The 23,364-nt window shown below is 46.2% G+C and overlaps 1 protein-coding gene, 1 non-coding gene and 1 pseudogene across 51 annotated transcripts in view; 1 reads left to right on the top strand and 2 right to left on the bottom strand.

Moving 5' to 3' along the window:
* The window catches only part of MAP4K4 (mitogen-activated protein kinase kinase kinase kinase 4), a 151,394-nt gene that overhangs the window by 12,847 nt on the left and 115,183 nt on the right, over positions 1–23,364 (top strand). The window lies entirely within an intron of this gene.
* TRNAG-UCC (transfer RNA glycine (anticodon UCC)) lies at positions 5,644–5,716 on the bottom strand. The gene has a single exon. It is a non-coding gene; the product is annotated as a tRNA-Gly (tRNA).
* LOC145547396 (small nuclear ribonucleoprotein E pseudogene) lies at positions 11,724–12,127 on the bottom strand (annotated as a pseudogene).

The following is a 23,364-nucleotide window of genomic DNA, read 5'->3' as shown; positions in this document are numbered from 1 at the left end:
TATTTGAAAGTTAGCAACTTGAACTTTTGTATGTAGGGGACTTCCTGTATTCAGAGTTATGCAGTCGTAGCTGTAATCTGGAACATATTCATTACTCCAAAGCAGAAATCCTATATCCCAGTCCTCCTTTCTACCTTTCTCACCTCAGCCCCAGGCTATTACTAATCTACTTTCTATTGTTGTTCAGTTGCCAAGTCATATCTGACTCTTTGCTACCCCATGGGCTGCAGCACGCCAGGCTCCTCTGTCCTTCACTATCTTCCGGAGTTTGCTCAGATTTATGACCATTGAGTCAATGATGCCATCCAACCATCTCATCCTCTGCCTTCTATCTCTATAGATTTGCCAATTCTAGACATTCCATATAAATGAAATCACATAATATGTGTTTTGTGAACACTTAGCATGTGTTTGAAGTTCATCTGTGTTGTAGTAGGACTTCCCTGGTAGCTCAGCTGGTAAAGAATCTGCCTGCAATGCATGAGGCCCTGGTTCGATTCCTAGGTTGGGAACATTCATTGGAGAAGAGATAGGCTACCCACTCTAGTATTCTTGGGCTTCCCTGGTGGCTCAGCTTTTAAAGAATCTGCCTGCAATGTTGGAGACCTGGGTTCGATTCCCTGGGTTGGGAAGATGCCCTGGAGAAGGGAAAGGCTACCCACTCCAATATTCTGGCCTGGAGATTCCATGAACTATTTTATGGGGTTGCAAAGAATTAGACTGAGCAACTTTCTGTTTCACTGTGTTGTAATATGTATTGGTACTTCATTTCTTTTTGTTGCAGAATAACATTCCATTGAATGGATGTACTAGCTTTATCTATTATTCAGTGGAGGGGCTTGTGGACTGTTTCTACTTTTGGTCAATTAGGAATACTGCTGCTGTGAACATTTGTGTACAAGTTTTTGTATAGACTGTTTTCATTTTCTGGGTTGTCTATCTAGGAGAAGAATTGCTGTTACTGTCACATGTTAACTCTAACCTTCAGAGAAACTGCTAGTTTTCCAAAGCAACTGGACTGTTCAGCATTCCCACCAGCAGTGTATGAAGGTTGCAGTTTCTGTACCTCCTTACCATACTTGTAATTATCTAATTATCTATTTGATTATAGCCATCCTAGCGGTATCTCATTTTAGTGGTTTAGATTGCTTTCCTCTGATAACTAATAATGTTGAGCATCTTTTCACATGCTTGTTGGTCATTTGACTATATTAGGAGAAATGGTATTCATATCCTTTGCACATTTTTAGATTGTGTTTTGTTTTTAAACTTTTTCAGTTCTAAGAATTCTTTGTGTATTCTGGATACAAGTCTTTTGCCAGTTGTATGACTTGCAAGGATTTTCTCCCATTCTGTGAGTTGACTTTTTGCTTTCTTGATGGTGTACTTTGAAACACAGAAGTGTTTAATTTTGATAAAGTTCAGCTTACAGTTTCTTTTGCTTTGTGTGCTTGTGGTGTCATATCTAAGAACCTACTGCCTAAGCTGAGATTATTGAAGATTTCCTCCTATGTTTTTCTTTTAAATTTTATAGTTTTGACTCTTATATTTAGCTGTTTGATCCACTTGGAATTAATTTTGTGTGGATTCTGAAGTAGGGGTGCAGCTTCATTCATTTGCATGTGGATATCCAGTGGCCCATCACCCTTTGTTGAAAGGACTATTCCTTTCCCATTCAGTTGTGTTGATACACATGTCAAAAACCAGTTGACCTTAAATGTGAACATTTCTGAACTTTTTTTCCCTTGTTTAAATTTCTGAACTCTGAATTCCATTCCACTCCATCCCCTTGATTTCTGTATTTACCCTGTGCCAGTACACGCGGTTTTGATTACTATAGCTTTGTGGGAGGTTTGGAAATTGGGAAGAATGAGGAGTCTTCCAAGCTTGTTCTTCAAAAGGACTACTGAATTTGCTAATTTTTTACTAGTGACTAACCGTGGCACATACTTTCTCAAGACGAAGACGCTTTTCTGGCGCTTGACAAAAGTTCCGTCGGTTAGGACTTACTCCTCATGATGGAAGATCTGTTGTTTTGCAGACTAATGTGTCTGTTCGTGTGTGTGTGTGTGTGTGTGTGTGTGTGTGTGTGTGTGTGTTCACCTCCTCAGTTGGGCCCAACTCTTTGTGACCCCTTAGAATATAGCCCGCCAGGCTCCTCTGTCCATGGAATTCTCTAGGGCAAAATACTGCAGTGGGGTGCCATTTCCTACTCCAGGGGATCTTCCTGATCCAGGAATTGAACCCATGTCTCTTATGTCTCCTGCATTTGCAGGCAGATTCTTTACCAATCAGATCACATAGACAGTTCCTACCCCATCCCCCTGCATTTGTGAGAGAACATCTAGAGATACTCTCAGTTCCTCCTGCAAATGCATTAAAGAATGATTTGATAATGTCACTGATTCTTTAAAAATCTTTATAAATTAAGTACCATACAGTACAGCAGAGGGAAAAAAAAAAAAATGCAAGGAAATGGAACCAAGCCAAGCTGTCTATATATGAAATAGCTCTCCCTAGATTATTTTATCATTTCTTACAAAATTTTCACTGTAGAAAATTTCACTGTAGAAAGTCTATTCCAGAATATGTACAAATATATACTTAGATAACATACCTACCATTATCAGAAGCATAGAGAACTATGTTTCTTAAGGAAGATCAAAGACTCTGGCCCTGAAACACTAAGAAATAGTTTGCCTTGAACCTCAGGGTTGATGAATCAAAAATTTCTGTTACAGCAGAATCTTTGGTATGCCTAAAATATGTCATCTAAGAGGAAAAAAATGTGCATTGGTAGTGCAGTATTTCAGTTTGAGTGATAAATGAAGAAGTTCCTACCTCCCATCACCAGAAGTAACAAATACCCAAGGATCTTTCCATTGCAATTACAGTCTGGAAACTCAGCTGGCCTTGGGACAGAGCAGGTTGTTGAAAATCTTCAGGAGCCTTACTCATACATGAGTGCAGATAAATCTCAAATCCAACCCAGTGCGACACTCTAAGAAACAGTAGTGACTTCAAGGCACTTTGGAAGTCTGACGGTGCTGTGTAAATGCTACATAATGGTCTTGTCAGATTTAGTTTAACACTTACTATTCTTATACTCTCAAAACATAGTTTTTAACTTTTTAAACTGCTTGTTTATAAATACTAGCAAAAGAGGAACTACCCAGAACACAGATTTCACCTGTGCAACCTGCTCAGACTAAATTACAGGGAAGAGAGCTTTTGCTAAAATGCATTTCCTCTACTTGTGAAGAAACCATTGAGAAATGAACTTTAACTCTGAGAAGATTATGCCATCTCATACAACATGTTTTGGGCTTCCCTGGTGGCTCAGTCAGTAGTCTGCCTGCAAGGCAGGGGACCCAGGTTCAATCCCTGGGTCGGGAAGATCCCCTGGAGAAGGAAATGGCAACCCATTCCAGTATTCTTGCCTGGAGAATTCCAAGACAGAGGAGCCTGGTGGGCTACAATCCATGGGGTCACTAAGAGTCAGACACGACTGAGTGATAACACACACACATACACAATGTGTTTATACTTAATGGATGTAATTATCTTACATTTCAAATGAGCCCCTCTTCCCCCTAAAAGAGTTTAAGAAATATATTCCTCAACTGTCTTCTGTAATTAATTAAAGAAATGTGCTTTCATCAGCAAATTGTGGGAAAACTAGGCTTCCTATGAAGTTCGTTACTGATATCAGTCAACCCTGAATAAGCATGGAAATTAGGCATTTATGGCATTAGTGCCCTGAGAAGAAGAAGAGACCAGGGACATCCCTGGTGGTCCAGTGGCTAAGACTCCACTCCCGATTCAGAGGGTCTGGGTTTGATCCCTGGTCAGGGAACTAGATCCCCCATCCCACAACTAAAGATACTGCATACTGAAACTACAGTTTGGTGTAGCCACATAAATAAATAAAATAAAAATGTAAAAAACTTCATTTTACAAAAAATGTCTAACCAACCATTAATTGCAGTGTTATCAGCTAGAGTTAGGAGTTTTTATATGTGTGTTTGAATGGATGATAATAGGAAAAGGGTAAGTCAAGTCATGGGGCTTCCCTGGTAGCTCAGATGGTAAAGAATCTGCCTGCAATGCAGGGGACCTGGGTTCGATCCTTAGGTTGGGAAGATGCCCTGGAGAAGTCAGTTATATGTCAGCTTTGGTTTTAGGTGCTCAGATGCTTAGATTCATATATGGCAACACGAGACCTGCTTTACTTAGCTCAGCAGGAAATGAGAGTGGGGCCTGGAGGAAACCATGCATCTCCGGCATGTACTTTGCAAGCTTCACATTGGTGTTGAGGAGAGTAAGTGAAGTGTACTTCCTTCCCCAAAATGCTGATGATGAAGTGGAAATAAGATCTATGTACAGGTGAACTAACCAGATTGTGTCTGATGTTTACATGTCAGAAGATGGAATTTGAAGATGAGTTCCAGTTCTCAGGAAGAATAAAACAAATGACGGGATTTGAGGGTTGAGTGCCAGAGGTTAGGGTTCTATATGACGCTTAATTTCTTTATGTGGATTGCTTTTTCATGTCATTGGTCACACACGTGGGGCAATGTCCAGGGTGTGTCATCTGCAGTGCTTGAGAGCTGAGGGTATTCTGCACACTGATTTTGGTGGGTTTAGGGAAGAATCAGGATGTGCTGAGCTCAGCGAGGACTCCTTAGACTTTGCTCCAGAAATGTGACTGTATAAATGAATGGAAATGTGCAGATGAACACTCACAAGAGAAAATAGGCTGGACATTGGAGACTGGACAGATGTGGGAGTTTTGGAACCGATATGATTTATTTGAGTTAGTAAAGAGAGGGACCATCTTGGTGGTATGTTAAAAAGATAATTGCCCTCTTGAGTACTGACTCCATGAGATCTTTTGTATATGTATATATATTTCTTAATTTTAATCCTTATTTCACATATGAATAATTTGTAAGGTTGAGTAATTTGCCTATAGTCACATAGCTAGTAGGCAGTGGAGAAACTGGGTGTTAAGGCTTTTCAGTTGACTTAAGTTTAGCATTTACCCATTTTCCAGGCTGTTTCCCAAGGTATTGGCAGGTTGATTCGATAGGCAAGGTGTGACCAGGTGGGAGGATGTGGGGCCCTGGAATCCCAGTGGGATGAGGGACAGATGGGAGTTGGGGTGGGGTTGAGAGGCAGAGGAGGCAGAGGTTGCCAGCCTTGAAAGCCCACACCCCCCCCAGTTTTCTGTGCCTCCTTTATTGTTGTTGTTCAGTCACTAAGTCGTGTCCAACTCTTTGCAGCCCCATAGACTGCAGCATGCCACACTTCCTTGTCCTTCACTATCTCCCTCAGTTTGCTCAAACTCGTGTGCATTGAGTCAGTGATGCCATCCAACCATCTGATTCTCTGTCACCCTCTTCTCCTCCTGCCTTCAATCTTTCCCAGCATCAGGGTTTTTCCAGTGAGTCAGCTCTTTGCATCAGGTCGCCAAAGTATTGGAGCTTCAACATCAGTCCTTCCAGTGAATATTCAGGGTTGATTCCCTTTAGGACTGACTGGTTTGATCTCCTTTGGTGCTTTTCAACCTTTTTTTAAAAAAAGTTTAAGTATTTTTTTTATTTGGCTGCACCGGCATTAGTTGTAGCATGTGGGAGCTAGTTCCCTGACCAGGCATCGAACCTGGGCCCTCTGCATTGGAAGTGCAAAGTCTTAGCCACTGGACCACCAGGGAAGTCCTGGTGCTTCTCAATCTTTAATGTGCACTTGAGTCATCTGGGGAGCTTGTTAAAACGTAGGTTGTCATCCAGGTGTCTGGGATGGGGCCTGGGGGGTTCTGTGTGTCTAAAATGCTTCCTGGTGATGCTCCAGTAGCTTTGCACTTGGCTTACTAAGGACCTAGAAAGAGGTTCCAGGGGGAAGTCTTGGGAGGCAGCTGGCTTAGACAGACCTTACATTGGAACACAGCTGTTAGGGTGGCCTGGTCGGATGAGGATTATGTCTGGTCTGTGTGGTGTCACGTGTCTTGTGTTGTGGTTTTGTGAAGGAACCTTGGGCTTTGAGTGTCACAGAATGTGGAGGCAGAGAAGGCTGCTAGAGATTCTGCCTCCTGACCCCGTGGGTGACAGGTGAGCGCAGTGAGGGATCTTGGGGCCTGGTCAGGACTGGGGTCCCCCCTCGGGTGCTTCCTTTCCATCTGTCTGGGTTGAAGGCAATGCAGTGGGGCGCTGCCCTGCCCATCCGGTTTGGTGATTTGGTAACAAGATAAAAGTCAGAATAGGAAACCGATGATGGTTCTCACTCCATTTCGGTTTGTAGCGAGCTTCCTGGCACAACAGTAAGTGTTTCAGAGGGTGAATGAGTAGAGGAGAGGGCCAAGTTTCTGGGTGAGGTGATCATGGAGTGGCCGGTGGCTGGGATCATGACAGAGCCCTGGTGCTGGTTTCTGGTGAATGTAGACCCCACTGTGGGGGCTGCAGAGCCTGGCAAGAGTCTGCCAGACTGCAGCTGGGTTCTGAATTGGGCTGGGGCAGGTGTGAATATAATTAAGTGGAGAGCTGGGGAGAGACTTGCTTTTTGGTTGTTGATCACGTGCTCTTGAAGAATTGGGGAGCAGGCAGCAGACAGTGTCCTCTGCCTGTCTGTTGTTGGGACAGAGGGTGGGCTGCTGGAGGCAGGGTGAGCAGAGTGTGGAGATGTAAGATGCTGTGCAGAGAGAGACAGGAAAGTGGGTGGAGTGATGTGTGGCTTGGTCGTCTTTAGGTGTGGGTCTTTTGTGGGGCCCGTGGGTGAGGCCAGTGGTTTTTATGCTGATGTCTTGGAATCGTATTCATAGGATGGTACTGGGTTGGCCAAAAAGTTCATTTGGATTTTTCCATGAGATGCTGCAGAAAAACTCAAATGAACTTTTTGGCCAATGCAGTAGTTCTGGGAAGAACTTGAGGCAGCCTGTAGTTCCATCGCCCTCATTTGCCCAGAAAACCCCACCGAAGGGCCCAGAGAAGCGGGGGGCACAGTGGCTAACAGTAGGAGAGGCGGACAAGCTGAGGAGGGGGTTGCCAGAAAAGACGCTGACGTTTTTTTGCCTAAAATGACTCATTGCCACTCTCACTTTCTCTCACCCTTACTGATTAAAAAAAAAACAAAAAACTTTTGCCGAGTGCCTGTTACATGCAGTCACTGTCATAAACATGGCTCTTACTGTCATTTATTTTCCTTTGACTTTTGGATGGTGCTTCCTGAAAATTCAGAGATGCAGGCTCATGAATTCAGTCATCTTTTGTGACCGTTTGCTTAACATAAGAATAATTACTAGATTTGTCTTAGGCTTTAATTTGGAAAGCAAGTGGAATTATTGCCGAATTTCTGGTTTTGGCAGAATTAATATCATATTTTGCAGTCTGTTGCATCAGGCTGGTCTTTAGAGACCATTTTTATTACTCAATTTTTCTGTGCGGCACATTAATAAAAACCATGTTTAAAATTTCATCCTTTGAAAGCTTGGTACTCTAGGTGGATTGCCTTTAGCACTAATCGTCGGAGCTTTCTTACCATGAATTCAGCAATCTCAGCATCTAACAAGCACAGGAGTAACACTTCCATTTTACAAATGTGTGCTCAGCACTAAGTCTTGTCCGAGTCTATGTGACCCCCATGGCCTGGAGCCCACCAGGCTGCTCTCTCCATGGGATTTCCCAGGTAAGAATACTGGAGTGGGTTACCATTCTCTTCTCCAGGAGATCTTCTCAACCCAGGGATTGAACCTGCCATTCTTTACCACTGAGCTACTGGGGCTTCCCTTGTGGTTCTGTTGTTGTTACTGAAGTTCATTTATAACAACTCACTTCAGGGGAACACAGGGCTTCCCTGGTGGTTCATATGGTAAAAAACCTGCCTACAATGCAGGAGACCAGGGTTTGTTTGATCCCCAGTTTGGGAAGATCCCCTGGAGAAGGAAATGGCAGCCCACTCCAGTATTCTTGCCTGGAGAATCCCCATGGACAGAGGGCCTGGTGGACTACAGTCCATGGGGTTGCAAAGAGTCAGACACAACTGAGCGACTAACAGTTTCAGGGGAACACAAGTTCAGTAGATTGTGGAAATCTGATTATTAGCTATTTGAGAGAAAAAAGTAAAGCAGAGTCTGATTTTTTTCCCCCCTTCAACCCATTATCCACTGCCCCCCCTCTGCCCCCCCATCCCCTGGATGAGAAGTTCATGAATTACTGTTAATTTTCTGACTAGCTTAGTTTTCAACTGTGTTATGTTAGAGTTTCTCCCTTTGGAAGTTTGCTGTTGATTTCTGTGGTTTATGTAGACCTCTCTCCTCATGGCCGTGATTTTATATTTATTAATATCAGTGCCTTTATTTGAGGGCGTTTCCGGGGGGTGCCTGTTCTGCTTCTGGGGGAAGAGCTGTGGAGGAATAAAAGGGTTTCAGAACCAGCCATTTCCTGCCCACATTCTCTGTGATCCATGCGATCAACGAGATGGGCTTGACCTTGCATGCACCCAGCATTGGCATAGTGGTGGACATGGACCCATCTTATCTGAGGATGTTTCCCCATGTTTTTTGTGTATAATACAAACATCTTGTATAAACTAATATACTAGTAGTTGTAAATACCTGTAGTAGACATGAAGTTACTGAAGATGTTCAGTTGTATATAGTAAGAAAAATAGGCTTTGGATAAGCAGACAGCGTGGGTCAGGCAGATTATGATCTGCTTTTTTGCACAACCTCTCAAGACCCTAGAATCACCATTTCTGTTTCGAGGGGGCGATGCCTGCAGCAGTGTGCACCTTGCATAGCTGGTGTGCTTTCTCTGTGGCCCCCTCACCTGGAGGGTGCAGCCTGCAGGCTTCGAAGGTTCACGGCATTAACTACTTATTGCCAAGTTCTCTGTTGCCAGCCCTGTTCTGTTCTCTCAGGTTAGTTGAGAGAGGTTGAGAAGGAAGCCGTAAGTTGCCGTCATGGTGTTAGATGGGCTTAGTGGTGGAAGGGCCCTGAGCTAGCCTGTGCCTTTTCCCACCGCCTTCAGGAAGCCCTCCCCAGCACAGTGTCCGGCTGGCCCCTGGTCCTTGTTCTCGGCCAGCTCAGGGTGTGGAGCTCACAGTCACTGCCGTGTACGTCACTCATGGTTGGGGATGCAGGCTGGTGTTTTCTTCTCGGTGGTCTCTGCCCTGGTGAGTGATGACTGACTGGCCAGGTGATGGCATCCTCATTCCAGTGTCCCAAGGGCTCCTTAACATTAGACTGGACATCTTCCGTCCTTCCAGCGCTTGCTCTTCATGTGTCTGCGCGTCCCTGGTGGGGGATGATGGCTCCGAATGCATCCCAGTGGATCACAACCTCGGTGATGCGTGGTGCTCAGGAGTGGACCTGTGTCCATGGAAGCCCTTGGATGGCCCTGATGGACTCCCATAGCAGGCAAAGCCCTGAGGTCAGTGCCCGACAGAGCTTCAAGGTCAGGGATTTCCTCCCTGCGGTGATAGGATCAGTTGTGTTGAGCTGGTCATGTCCTCTCTCTGGGCCTCAGATTCCTTTTCTACAAAAGGAAGGGGTGGGCCAGTGTGGGCCTGTTCATTTCTAAAATTTGGAGTGCTTCCACAAGGCAGCCTTTTTGGGTTTTTTTTGTATTGGAGTAAAATCAGTCAACAATATTGTGATAGGGTCCGGTGAGCAGTGAAGGGACTCAGCCATACATGTACATATATCCGTTCTCCCGCAAGCTCTCCTCCCATCCAGGCAAGGCAGCCTCTTTTGAAACCTCTAGTACAGGCTCATTAGATGGGATTGAGACTTAGGGTACCCAATTCCACTCACAGGTGGTCGGTCTCCAGATAGTGTTTTAAGTCTGAGTTGGTTTCTTGGTTTGGTATTTTTGCCACATTTTCTGCAAACCAAAGATTCTCTCTTTGGAGGGAATGAAAGACAAGTCAGCTTTGGGTCTAGAACTTAAAGGATGGTTCTGTCTCAGCTGTGGGACATTGACCCTAAGAAGTTACAAAACGGGTGCCAGCGCCTACCCTCCCCCCAGCCCCCTCCTCCCCGAGACCTGCAGATGAGATGAGGCCCAGAAATGGGTGGTTTTTTTTTTTTTTTAATAAGGCCCAGTAAAGAACTGCACACGGGCTTCCCGGGGGGGGCACAGTGGTAAAGATTCCACCTGCCAGTGCAGGAGATGTTGGTTCGATCCCTGGGTTGGGAAGATGCCCTGAAGGAGGAAACCCACTCCAGTATTCCTGCCTGGAGAATCCCATGGACAGAGGAGCCTGGTGGGCTACAGTCGCTAGAATCGGACACAACTTAGTGACTGAACACACACATGCTAAGGACTGAACAGCCAGGTTTGGAATATCCTAGCTTCAGATGCACTTGCTTCTTCTAACTAGTGAAGTATTTGAGTATGAAATGAGACCTGTCTGGGACTGACTTCAGAATAGCCCAGTGGGAGGAGGCGGGGGTAGTTGGGAGTAAAGAAGCCGCCGTCATGGCTGCATGTTGATGATGATTAAAGCTGGGGGTCTCATGGGTGTTATTTTCCTGCTCTGGGCATTTGTGGTAAGTTTGAAGTTTCTCAGACTAAAAGGTAAGCAGAAAAAAGTTCTACTTTTTGAAACCAGTTACTCTCGCCTGTCATGTTGATTCGACAGGCACGAAAGGCAAACGGTAAGGTAGGCTCTGGGCTTATCTCACCTGAGACTGACTGGAGTCAGGTCTCCTGGGTCCACGTTTCTTTCCCTCAGTCCCTGCACACACACCCAGGATGTGTTACTCACTGCCAGGGTAGGTCAGCCCATCGCCGTGTTGGCTTCAGGTCTCCAAGATAATGCGAAGAGAGACGTTCTTTCCCATGAACAGTGCCAGAACCAGCATCGCAGCACTGTTGGGTGTGAAAGGAAACCAGGTGGGCGGCACGTGTGGTTGATGGCCTGGGGAGGAGCCAGGACTCCTGTGGTCTTTATACTCGTGCTTAACATTTTTGCAAGACTCAGCACCTCTCTCTCAAGGTTGTCCACTCCTCAGAGCCTGTTTTTTAAAAAATTAATTAATTATTGGCTGTACTGGGTCTTGGTTGCTGCTCAAGGGCTCTCTCTAGTTGTGACGAGCAGGGACTACTCTCGAGTTGCAGTTGGCAGGTGGGTTCTTATCCACCACACTACCCGGGGGGTCCAGAGCCCGTTTCTTGGTAGCCACCTGCTGTTTCTGGTGGAAGTCTGGATCAAAGTAAGTGTCTTCATGAGCTCCCTTGCATGTCCGATGAGCTGTGTGGGGACTCCTCGCCTAGCCCTTTCTCATCTTCAGAGCTTCCTTGGGTTTGGGTGACACTGATGTGATTAACTTGGACTCTGACTGGAGTAAGAGCCCTTTTGTCTCTCTCACATTGTGGAGATAAGCCAAGCAGATGGATTTCTATGTTAGGGAGGTGTGAACTTCAGAGTTTTGAAACAGCTTTTTTATCTCCGGGTGAGGATTCAGAATTATAAGGGGTCTTTTGGGGCTGGCGTGTGTTTCTGGTAATTTCTTTGTAGGAATTGTCATGAAAATTGCCTTGGAGTTAGAGCAGGTTCGAAACCATCCCTTTGCTGTCACAGGTCAGTAGGTCTTTGTTAGGTCAGCAGACAGAACTGCCAGTAATCAGCTAATTTTTTTTTTTTTTTTGATAAAAACAGTCCCACAGCATTTGTTGTCATCTGGTAATAACATAAGGGTGAGCAGAACAATATGAATACATGTTTTAGAACTACATCTCTAACAAAGGACACCTAAAAAACCAACGGTATTGGCAGACAATTTCTCACTTCATTCATCACTTCTAGTTGGAGACACTTTGGAGCAGAGTAATGTTATCTCCTTTTAGCATGATCCGACCCAGTTGTTTTCTTGACTTTGTTTTAGAGTGAATCTCTTCTGCATCATCTAATACGAGGTTCATATACTCATCAAAACCAATGATACAGCCCTCTATCCGCATATTCACTTGCTCATAAAGCCACACTTGAATCCGCGATCTATTTTGCAAGTATCTGAAGATGAGATTGATGCGCTGCACCATCACCTTCTGCACCTTCTGGCCTTGGCCCCAGTACGTCATGCTGGAAGCTCACAAGCACCACACCGCTCCACACACTCGCTCAGAAAGCAACTCAGTAATCAACTGATGTATGAGCCATTTCTCTTTCACGTTTTAGTTTGGAATTTATTGTTGACTGAAAACCCATGAGCTTTAGCTAAATAGCAGCTAATATTAGTTGACCATCTTGGAGTGAATCGTGGGTTTTTGCTGGCTGTGGTGGAGTTTTCTGCTTTGCAGTTGGCCTGGCTGCTACTTTCATCCACCATCATCGTCAAGGCTTCAAGTCTTCCTTAGGACATAAGTAACTTTGTTTTGGAATTAAAGGGCCTTTGTGGACAGGATTATAGAACATGTTCCTTAAACCAGGTGGGAAGGGCAGGATGTTCCTGTGATGTGTTTGGCCTGATTCACGAGATAGAGGAAGAATTCAGTGCCTCCTGTTTGATAGTGTACAGATAATCTATAGAAACAAACAGAACATTCAGCATCAACTCATATAGTTGCTGTTTTCAAAAAGGAAAATTTGTTTCTGTAAAACTCAGTGCAGTGTACTTTAAAGGTCCTGTGAGAATTGAGGGAAAAAAATATTATTTCAACAAATACTGTTATCTCAAAATACCCAGAAGTATAAAGAACCTTGAATAAGTCAGTGAGATTTGTCTTTTGATAGTTGCTGAACTGCTTAAAGATACAGCCAGTTTTATTTATTTTATCTGAAAAAAAACCAAAACCCAAAACAGTACTTTTTGTCAAACAAAGTGTAGTGTTAGTCACTCAGTCGTGTCCGACTCTTTGTGACCCCATGGACTGTAGCCCACCAGGCTTCTCTGTCCATGGGATTCTCCAGGCAAGAATAGCTGGAGTGGGTTGCCATTTCCTTCCAGGGGATCTTCCCAACCCAAGGATTGAACCTGGGTCTCCTGCACTGCAGTCAGATTCTTTACTGTCTGAGCCACCAGGGAAGCCCTTGTCAAACATAGCTTATTATCAAATAACTGGTCTCTGTTTTAGATTCTATAAATTCTTTTTTTGTTAAGTACAGATGAATAACGAAAGAGAACTAAGAAGACTTGTTTGTTGGTTTGGCGGTTAGCGCTCGTGTTAAACATCGTAAAACAGAAAAACAGTGGTGAGACTACAGAAGAAGTACATTTAGGACTCCACACAGGAAACGCATGGATCCAGAGAGCTAGGAGATGATTAGTTCAGTTTGCTCTCATGAAATAACTGAAACACTCAGGGGTGGTGACTTTAAGGTTACAGTGAAGCCGTTTCCCTGTCTAGTCGCGGCTGGGTTTCGGCGGAGCCTGGTCTCTGCGGCATGCTGGGACCTCCCCACCAGCTGTGAGCTGGATATGGCTCACCAGGCCCACTCCATGGATCTGGTACAGTCGGTCAGCAGTGGGGTTTAGAGTCCAGTTTCTCACAGGTTACTGGCTGCCATGGAAGTGGCTGGTCTGGGCGCTGCACTTGGAGGAAGTGTCTGTATGTAATTGTCTGGGGAGCTTTCCTCCCAACATTTTATTAAGAAAAAAATCAAAACCTATGTGAAAGTTAATAACTATAAAATGAACACCCGTCCCTATCTACTTCCTAGATTTTATAACTAAAGTTTTATTATATTTGCTTTCTCACAGTTATCCCACCTGTCTGTCCATCAGATTTTTTTTTTTTTTTAATATTTTGATGTATTTGTTTGGCTGCACTGCTAGGTCTTAGTTGGAGCATGTGGGATCTTTTTTTTTTTTTTTTGATTGTGTCATGTGGAATCGAGTTCTGTGACCAAGGATCTAACCTGTGTCCCCTGCATGGGAGCTTGGAATCCTTGCCTCTGGACCACGAGGGAAGTCCCTTTTTTGTTTTTTGTTTTTTTAAAGACATGATTTTCTTAGAGCAGTTTCAGGTTCACTATAAAATTAGAAGGTCCAGAGGTTTCCCATAGAGCTCCTGTCCCCCTCCCCCCACCTTCCAGCTCATCCCCTGTATCAACATCCTCTCCAAGGTGGTACCTTTGTTATACTTGACGAACCTCCTCGGACACATCATTGTTGCTCTGAGTCCAGAGTTTACCTTAGGGTTCACTCTTGGTGTTGTGCATTCTCTGAGTTTAGAAAAAAATGTATAAGCTGTGCATCTACCATTAGGGTATCTAGCTTAGTGGGTTTTTTAATTTAAATTTAAATTTTTTTTTTTTTTATTTGGCCCGTGCCGAGTGGTGTATGGGATCTTAGTTCCCTCACCAGGAGTTGAACCTTCACCCTCTGCACTGGAAGCATGGAGACTTAACCACTGGACCGCCAGGGAATTTCTGAGATTCCTTTTAAATGAAATAAGTTTTGGTTCCTGTTGGTGGATTTTACCTTTCTTGCACCATCCAGAAATGAGTAGGAAGATGATTAAAAGTCCCGTATCTCGTATGGTCTCACAAGTACAGTGATTCCTCGCCTTGGTGTTGAGTTACTTTTCAGAATTGGGGAAGGAAAGCTGGTTCTGCAAGTTTCTGTGCTAACACATGTAGTCAGACCAGCCTTGGAGTAGGTGTGGATTTTAATATATATTATCATTAATTTTAAAGTCAGTGGGAGGGACTTCCCTGGCAGTCCAGTGGTTGGGACTCGGCGCTTTCACTACTGAGGGCTCAGATTCTATACCTGGTTGGGGAACTAAGATCCTACAAGCTGCCTGGTGCAGCCAAAAAGACAAGAAGAAGGAGATAAATAAGCAAGCAAATAAATAAGCAGGAGATGAAATGGGCTTAGGAAGTCTGCATGGCTAGCTGATGTGTGATGCGGTTCTGTGCTTAGGTTGATAGAGACCGCATGAGGGAATTGATTCTTTATCCATTATATAGGATACAGGGAATCACACTATAGTTTCTTTAATAATAGAGAAGATTGAAGTTTTGAAATTACTTTTGTTTGAAAATCTGTACAAATCAAACATTATAAAAATAAAATGTTGACCTGGTACATGTTGTGTTTATCTCAACTCCCTTATTTTTTATGATTGTGTTTTCTGTTGTATTAAAAAAAAAAAAAAGACCAGAAGACTCACAGGCTCAGTTTGAGGCGCATATTTATCTATATGATGCTTTTGTTTCTTTTGTTCAGTCGCTAAGTAGTGTCTGACTCTTTGTGACCCTGTAAAGTGCAGCATGCTAGGCTTCCCTGTCCTTCACCGTCTCTTGGAGTTGGCTCAAACCCATGTCCATTGAGTTGATGATGCCATCCAACCATCCCACCCTCTGTTGGCCCCTTCTTCTACTCTCAATCTTTCCCAGCATCAGGGTCTTTTCCAGTGAGTCGGCTCTTGTGCTGAGTGATAATTTAGCACAACCATGAGGTAGTTTATGTAAAACATTATAATTAGCCTTATTACACAGTCATGCAGAGTTTATACATATGCACACAATGTGTGTATTTTTTCCTCCCCGTTTCCATTCTGTGGTGTCTGTACTCATGCTCTAGTTCAGCCATCACTGATCTGCCAGGTGCACAGGGCGTGGGGAGCTTGGAGAGATCTGGGTGTTGCTCTCAGGACCACCTGCCTTCCCCGAGCTCCTGTGGCCCCCCCTGCAGGGAGTCCCCTGATTGGTCTCTCCCCTGCTCCCTCCTGGCCTTCCTGGGCTGCTTAGGGAGAGAGATTTTAGGTCTGTGCATAGGTTACACTGTCCAGAGAAGAGCATGGTCATGCTGTGTTTGGCCGGAGCTGAAATGAAGCCTGGGGTAGCATCCTCAGCATCCCAGATGCTCAGAGTATTCCTGGTGAGACAGTTGAGCATCCGTGGCTCCTTGGGGAAGGGATAGGGGTCAGAAGTGCCAGGCCCAGTCAGCTTAGGTTTGGACTTGTGTTTGTGGCCCGGTCATGTTCAGAGAAGGCACCAGGCTGAAATGCCACCTCCCCTCTCCCAGGCCAGAACCAGAATGTCGTTGTCCAGCACCGAAGCCCTCTGAGTTCCCTTTATATACATACAGCAAAAGGCTCACCACACAGATATGTGGTGTAGCGGCCGGGTTTCAGTTGCTGTTTAAACAAGATAAAGAAGGCTGAACGCTGAACAATTGATGTTTTCCAACTGTGGTGCTGGAGAAGAGTCCCTTGGACAGCAAGGAGATCAAACCAGTCCATCCTAAAGGAAATCAACCCTGAATATTCATTCATTGGAAGGACTGATGCTGAAGCTGAAACTCCAATATCTTGGCCACCTGATGTGAAGAGCTGACTCATCGGAAAAGATCCTGATGCTGGGAAAGATTGAGGGGCAGAGGAGAAGGGGACAACAGAGGATGAGATAGTTGGTTGGCATCACCGACTCGATGGACATGGGTTTGAGCAAACTCCAAGAAATGGTGAAGGACAGGGAAGCCTGGTGTGCTGCAGTCCGTGGGGTTGCAAGGAATTGAACATGACTGAGCAACTGAACAACGCATAAACGAGATCCCATTAAGACGGCACCAAAGAGGGCTTAGGCTGGAAGTTCTAGGTCAGAAACGGGGGGGGTGATGGGATTATAGGGGCATTCTTGCACAAATGGGGTCTCTCAGGGCAAAATTTAATTGGTCTGGCCCTATTTATCTTTATCTCTGTGCTAGACCCAAGATAGTTGGCAGAGGGGAAGGGTCTTTATCTCTCAGACAATGGCTGAGCAGGAGGCCCCTTGCATAGCCTGGCCAGGGCACCAACTGGGCACCACCTGCATTATTTCTGTACTTGAGTTTCCTGCTGAGGTCAGATGAAAAATCTGTAGGTTTTGGAGTAAACACTTCCCAGAACACCCTACGTCACTCTTAGTCATTCCTTGGTGGGTGGGGCAGGGCCGAAGCAGAAAGGCAGGCAGGGCCAGTGGCCCTTAGGAGGCCCTGTGCGTTTCAGCCAGGGAATTCAGGCTTCGTCCTGAAGTTACAGGATGAAGGGTTTGAAGTGGGAGAAGTTTGTACCTGGGAAGAATGCTCCATCTGCAGAAGGCAGATGGCATGGGGTGGAGTGTGGCTGAAGGCAAGGAGACCAGCGAGGATGCTGTTGGAATGGGAACCAGAAATGGAATAGGCACTTCCATTTACACCTGTTACACCTTCTGGAAGCCTGCTATTTGCAGGTGTTTGACTCCACCAAAAGCACGTTGATATCAAATCCTTTCAAAGCTAAAAATCCTAGAGCTGCTGCTGTTCTTGTTCATTTGCTAAATTGTGTCTAACTTTGCAACCCCGTCAACTGTAGCATGCCAGGTTTCCCTGTCCTTCACCATCTCCCAGAGTTTGCTTAGATGCATGTCCATTGAGTTGGTGATGTTATTTAATCATCTCATCCTCTCTCGCTCCCTTCTCCTGCCCTCAATCTTTCCCAGCATCAGAATCTTTTCCAGTGAGACAGCTTTTCACATCAGGTGGCCAAAGTATTGGAGCTTCAGCATCAGTTCTTCCAGTGAGTATTCAGGGTTGATTTCCTTTAGGATGAACTGGTTTGATCTCCTTGCTGTCCAAGGGACTCTCAAGAGTCTTTTCCAACACCACAGTTCCCTTCCACTGGTTCACACAGCACCCGGTAGATCCCTTCATTCTAACCAGCTTCTCTGAGAGCATCTGATCTGTTCTCTGCAGCTTAACTGGAGGAATCTGTTCAGAACAAGACATGGATGGTGTCACTGTCTTTCAGTGGTTGCCCATCACTCATGGGATCCAGATGCTAATGTGACTCTCAGTCCAGGCTGGTCCAGGCTCTGTCAGATGCCACGGTCCCTCTTCATTGTTGTGTTCCCACCACACTGGTCTTCTCGTCCTGCTGCCATCTGCCAGACACTCAGGACCCCTGCCCGTCTTGCCCCGATGTCCCCAGCTGGGTCCTGGTCATGGATGTATGCTCTGAGCACTTGCTGTCATGGCACTTGGCAGAGTTGCATTTTCACATTTGCTGGTGGAATCTTTGGTTTGTGTAAGAGAAGGATCACTTTCCCTGTCCTGTCACATACTTGGTCCTTATGTGTTTTGAATTCACCTCCAGCGCATTAGATTAACTCATGCTATTCACTGCAGACCCTCAGTCATTCAAAAGGCTGTGTTAAGTATGTTATTTTTCCTGGTTGAAACTCCTTCGCAGTGACTCCCCAGTGCCCGTTCTAACTTGGTGCCCCTGCTCACACTTTACTGAATAGATGGTCCCCCCCGCCAGGGTGTCAGCACCCTGAGGGCTTCAGACTTGGTGCTGGACACTTACAGCACTGTGTCCCTGGTGGGTGCTTAGCTCAGGTTTGTTGGCTGAAGGAACATTAGAGAAAGATATCCACTAAAATAAAAGTAAGGTGAGTCCTGGCATCAAAAAGTTTAATCAGTCCCTCTCCCCCTCCCCCTCCCCCTCTTCCCCTTCTCTCCCCCTTTTCCCCCTCTCCCGTCCCCCTTCTCCCTCTTCTCCCCCTTCTCCCCCTCTCCTCCTTTTCTCCCTTCTCTCTCCCTCTCCCTTCTCCCCCTCCCCACTTCCTCCCTTCCTCTCTCCTGTCAGCTCATGTTTACTCTCACACTCCAGCGTGCCTGACTGCACCATCCTGAGCTGTCCGCACACAGGAAGAAGGGTCCATTGGGCAATTTGGAGTTTTGATTGTGAGAAGTTAGTCATCATGACAAACCCGTGAAACACAGATGATAAAGCCACTAATAGAGCTTAATCTTGTGAAATGATGTGTCACCCGGAAGATGTCCAGGGTCCTTTCTTGCAGTTGGGGTGTGCCTTTCCCTGAGTTGTGAACTGCGTTGGGCTCCTGGGAGATGCCAAGTGGGGTCAGGGCTGTGCTTTAGTGCTGCGGTGATAAGCCGCTATCCTCCCCCCGGGTGATGAGACGAGCCGGATCCTCTTTTTAATTCTTGGATTAAATTAAGTTGGTTCCATGGTTCCAAAGAACTTAATGGATGTACGTTATTGGTCCAGATGACTTTTAAGTTGTGGTAATGGTTTAGTCACTAAGTCATGTCCAACTCTTGTGACCCCATGAACCACAGCCTGCTAGGCTCCTCTGTCCATGGGATTTTCCAGGCAAGAGTACTGGAGTGGGTTGCCATTCATTTCTCCAGGGAATCTTCCTGACCCAGGAATCAAACACGGGTCTCCTGCATTGCTGGTGGATTCTTTACCGACTGAGCCACCAGGGAAGACTTACTTACTATGAGCTTTCTTCCCCTGTTACTATCATTGTGTGTATTTCCTTTTACTAATATATCTTGTTCATGGGTCTGAGTGTGAGGTTGGGGAATGTTCAGAAGAGGTCTGGACCAGGCCCGGCCTGGAGCAGCCCGCGGGCTGGGCTGCTTGGTGCTCTGTAAAGCATGCTGGTGAGCACATTAAAGACCATGGGCGAGTCTTTCCCTTTCTCTGCCGCCCCTTGGGAATTGCTCCAGGCAGGAGGCTGTGTCTGAGACAGGTGACTCAGGTGAAAGAAAATTTGAAAAGGAAAAAGCCTGTCATTTGCTCCTTACTCATGATCATTCAGGCCTCAATTATGCCTTTTGTCACTCCTCTTTCCTCTCTCCTTGCTCCTTCATTTATCTTTTTTTGTTTCATTTTTCTTTTTTAACTTTTTATTTTGTATTGGGGTATATAGCCTATTAACAATGTTGTGATAGTTTTAGCTAAGGGACTCAGCCACATGTATACATGTATCTATTCTCCCCCAAACTCCCCTCCCATCTAGGCTGCCACAAGACTTGCTCCTTCATTTAGATTTGTGTCTCCTCGAACCTTTTCTGAACTTTTCCAGAGTTGAGAAGTAATGAATGGAAATGGGAAAGGAATGCCACAGATGAGTATTTGTTGATCCCTTGATCCACTGTGCCAGCGTCACACAGCTCGTAGGTGGTGAGGTGAGCTGACCTGGACTGGGGTGGGCTCAGGGCTCCCCTGGACCACATGCCCGCTCATCACCAGGGAAAATCCATTCACTGACACGTCCGCGACGGCCACCGCCTGCCCTGCTCGTTTTTTCCGCTTCTTCTCTGAAGTTGCTAAGATGTACCCCCAGATAAAGACTGGGCTTTTCAAACACCAAGGAATAACGGCATAAACCTGGGTCCTCTCTTAATCCACCAAATCACAGGAATTGGAACATCACCTTCTGACCAGGAATTCACTTGGGCTTCTCACAACGCAGGCCAGCCAGAGGGATAAAGACGTCCTTGACCCAGCATCCTGAGCGAGAAGTGCCTTTGGTCAAAATGAGCAGAGCAGTAACTTACACGCTGATTGAAAAAAAGGCAGTAGGATGTCTTTTTTTTATACAGGGCAATTAAAGTCAGTTTCAGTTGAACAGAATTGATAGTAGTTGCCTCTGGGAGGCGATTTAGTGCTTTGAAATTCGTAGAGTGAGAGAAACAGGATAATGATCAGCAGAAGGTTTTTTTGGTTCAGTGATTTTTTTTTTCCCTAGACGTCTCAACTCTGTCTTCTCCCTGTACTCTCCATCCCCGATGTTGGAGCGCCCTGGGGACCTGGATCCGGCTCCTCGTGTCCTGTGCAGCGTCTAACCAGCTTCCTTTCCTGTCCGGCCCCTGCTTCCCCAGTTGTCCTTTCCTTGGGCTGATGTAGGCTAGAGGACTGGTGGGGAGGAAAGGTGACCACCTGGACCGCCACCAGATGGGCGGTGACCTTGGGGAAGGGACTGAGCCCCAGGGCCCATCTTTCAGCTGTGAATCAGGGTTCGTCACAGTCGTACCTGTTGTGTGAGGTGGTGGTGAGGATCGTCAGAGGTGAACGGAGCTGGATGCTGAAGTGGTCAGAACAGACTTCGATCTGTAATAACGGGTGTGACTACAAGGAAAAGAGTCCAGCATGAATGGGACCTCAGTTTTTACAGAAGTGACCGGGCATTTTAAAAGGAGAATGAGGACTTCCCTGGTGGTTTGGTGGTTAAGAATCCACCAACCAGTGCAGAGGACATGGGTTCGATCCCTGGTCTGGGAAGATCCCACATGCCATGGGGCAACTAAGCCCATGCATCACAACTAGAGAGTAGCCCTTGCTTGCCACAACCAGAGGGAGCCCACACGCAGCAATAAAGACCCAGCACAGCCAAAATAAAGAAATTAATTTAAAAAAAAGAATGAGGGTGTCAGGAAGGGGTGAGTGGGCCCTCTCTGAAGTCCAGCAGGTGGGGGTGGGTCCATGGAGCTCCTGACCAACGCTTTCTGAACTTGACTCCCACCCTCCCTCGGAGCCCAGGACAGGCCCACTCTCCAGGCATTGGCTGAATGGTCAGTTCTCTTTGCAGCTGGAGTTTTCTCAGGCAGGTGCTTTTCGGTTGGGGGTGGGGGAACAGGGTCTTCCTAGGGATGTGTCCTTGAGCTGTTAGAAGCAATGCTAGTGTTTGTTCAAGGCTCCACAGGCCTAGTTGAGAAGAGGCTCAGAGCAGCCGAGGCGGGGGTCTTTGTTAGGGTAGACAAGGTGGTGTTCAGATGGTGTGTGTGTATGTGTCGTGTGGTGGCCGCTGGCCCTCTTGACTGGGAGGACATCTGCCTTACTGTGCTTTTCCAGTGGCTTTGTCCCTGGTGCGCAGATTCTGTGATGGTACCTGGCCCAGGAGGAGGCAGGACAGAGGCCGCACTGATGGCCCCTGGACAGGCTTCCTCTAGCGACTCAGCGTGCGCGCGTGCTAAGTCGGTTCAGTCATGTCTGACTCTTTGTGACCTCATGGACTGTAGCCTGCCAGGCTCCTCTGTCCATGGGATTTCCCAGGCAAGAATACTGCAGTGGATTGCCGTGCCCTCCTCCACGGGATCTTCCTGACTCAGGGATCGAACCCATGTCTCTTACTTCTCTTGCATTGCAGACGAATTCTTTACCACTAGCGCCACCTGGGAAGCCCAAAAGTTGGCAGGTAGTGGCCCATTGCAGTGATTCTCAAATCAGCTGGCCATCAGCACGGTAATTCCTTCCATGCACAGAGCTGCTGTTGTGCAATTAAACAGACACATGAAGTCAGGATGGTGGGCCTCCAGCGAGGTGCATCGATGTCTGTATGGCCCCGGGCCCTGCTTCTGTGAGCCCCAGCGCTCTGTCCCCTTGGCTCGAGCTGCTCCTCTCTCAAGAACGCGCTGCCTCTGTCTCTTCAGTGGACAGCGTGGGCGACCCCAGAGAAAGCGCATAGAAGTGAAAACATTCCCTTCTTCATGGATAGGAGTCCTAATGTTTCTTCTCCTGAAATATCATTTGATTTTAAAGGGTTGTTTTTGTTCTTTTGCCCTTTACTTTTGTAATAATTCAGTACAATTTAATAAAGCAGAGGGTATGGCTCAGTGGGTAAAGAATCCACCTGCCAATGCAGGAGACACAGGAGATAATGGGTTTGATCCCTGGGTCAGGAACATCCCCTGGAGGAGGAAATGGCAACCCACTCCAGTATTCTTGCCTGGGAAATCCCATGGACAGAGGAGCCTGGTGGGCCCCAGTCCATGGGGTTGTAAGAACTGGACACGACTCAACGACAAAGCACACACACGCTTCTGTAATAGTGGGCGCACTCTGCCTCTGGTTCTGAGTTGTTGTAATTTTAAGTTCCCTGGACAGTGCCTGCTGCTTTCTCAGTCTGAACACGCTATGCCTTACTGAATTTGGGTTTATTATATAGATTTAGCTTTCATAAACTCTGTGGACTCAAGGTTAAAAAAATAAATAAACCTGACTCTGAAAACTTGTTTCCTTTACAACATGCCAGGTAGGAGGATTTGTCTGTAAGTTATTTGAACTCCAGAAATGAATTCAGAATTCTCGCAGACAGTTAAGAATTGCTGATCACTTCCAGCTTTGTCTGAGGGGTCAGCTGTGGACGTGTTGGGGAACAAGGCTGGGCCCTATCAGAGTGGTTTCTGCCTCCTAACCTATAAGTGAAGAGGCCCTGTGAACCTCTGTTGGCAAAGTCATTTTCCCTCTGTGTGCCTGGGCCTCTGGCCTATCCTTTGTTCTCTGGGGATCCCAGGACACCGACCAGCCTGACTGTGGAGCCTTCAACACGGTATCTGTCACGTCTTTGGCTTCCAGTGATCTATATCATCACCTTGATGTATCGTCCCTTGGCCCTTCAGTTGAACTCCTACTTTATTGTCCTGAGCCTCTAGGGTCATATCTAAATTGGAGCCCCACACGGTTAAGGTCATTTGCCATCTCCAGCCAATGAAGGGTGTCACCAGGACTTGAAGGGTGCTCTTTGACCCCAATGCGTGTTGTAGATTCTCCTTTCCAGCTCCCTGCAAAGATGGGAGGGAGTGTCGACCTCAAATGGGAAAATAAATGTTTGCAGATAGAGATTAGTTTTTCCACTTTGCACTGT

Source organism: Giraffa tippelskirchi, chromosome 4, assembly GCF_054371585.1.
Source record: "Giraffa tippelskirchi isolate mGirTip1 chromosome 4, T2T-mGirTip1v1.2.pri, whole genome shotgun sequence".
NCBI classification, from domain to species: domain Eukaryota; kingdom Metazoa; phylum Chordata; class Mammalia; order Artiodactyla; family Giraffidae; genus Giraffa; species Giraffa tippelskirchi.
This window is presented reverse-complemented; position numbering and strand designations above follow the sequence as displayed.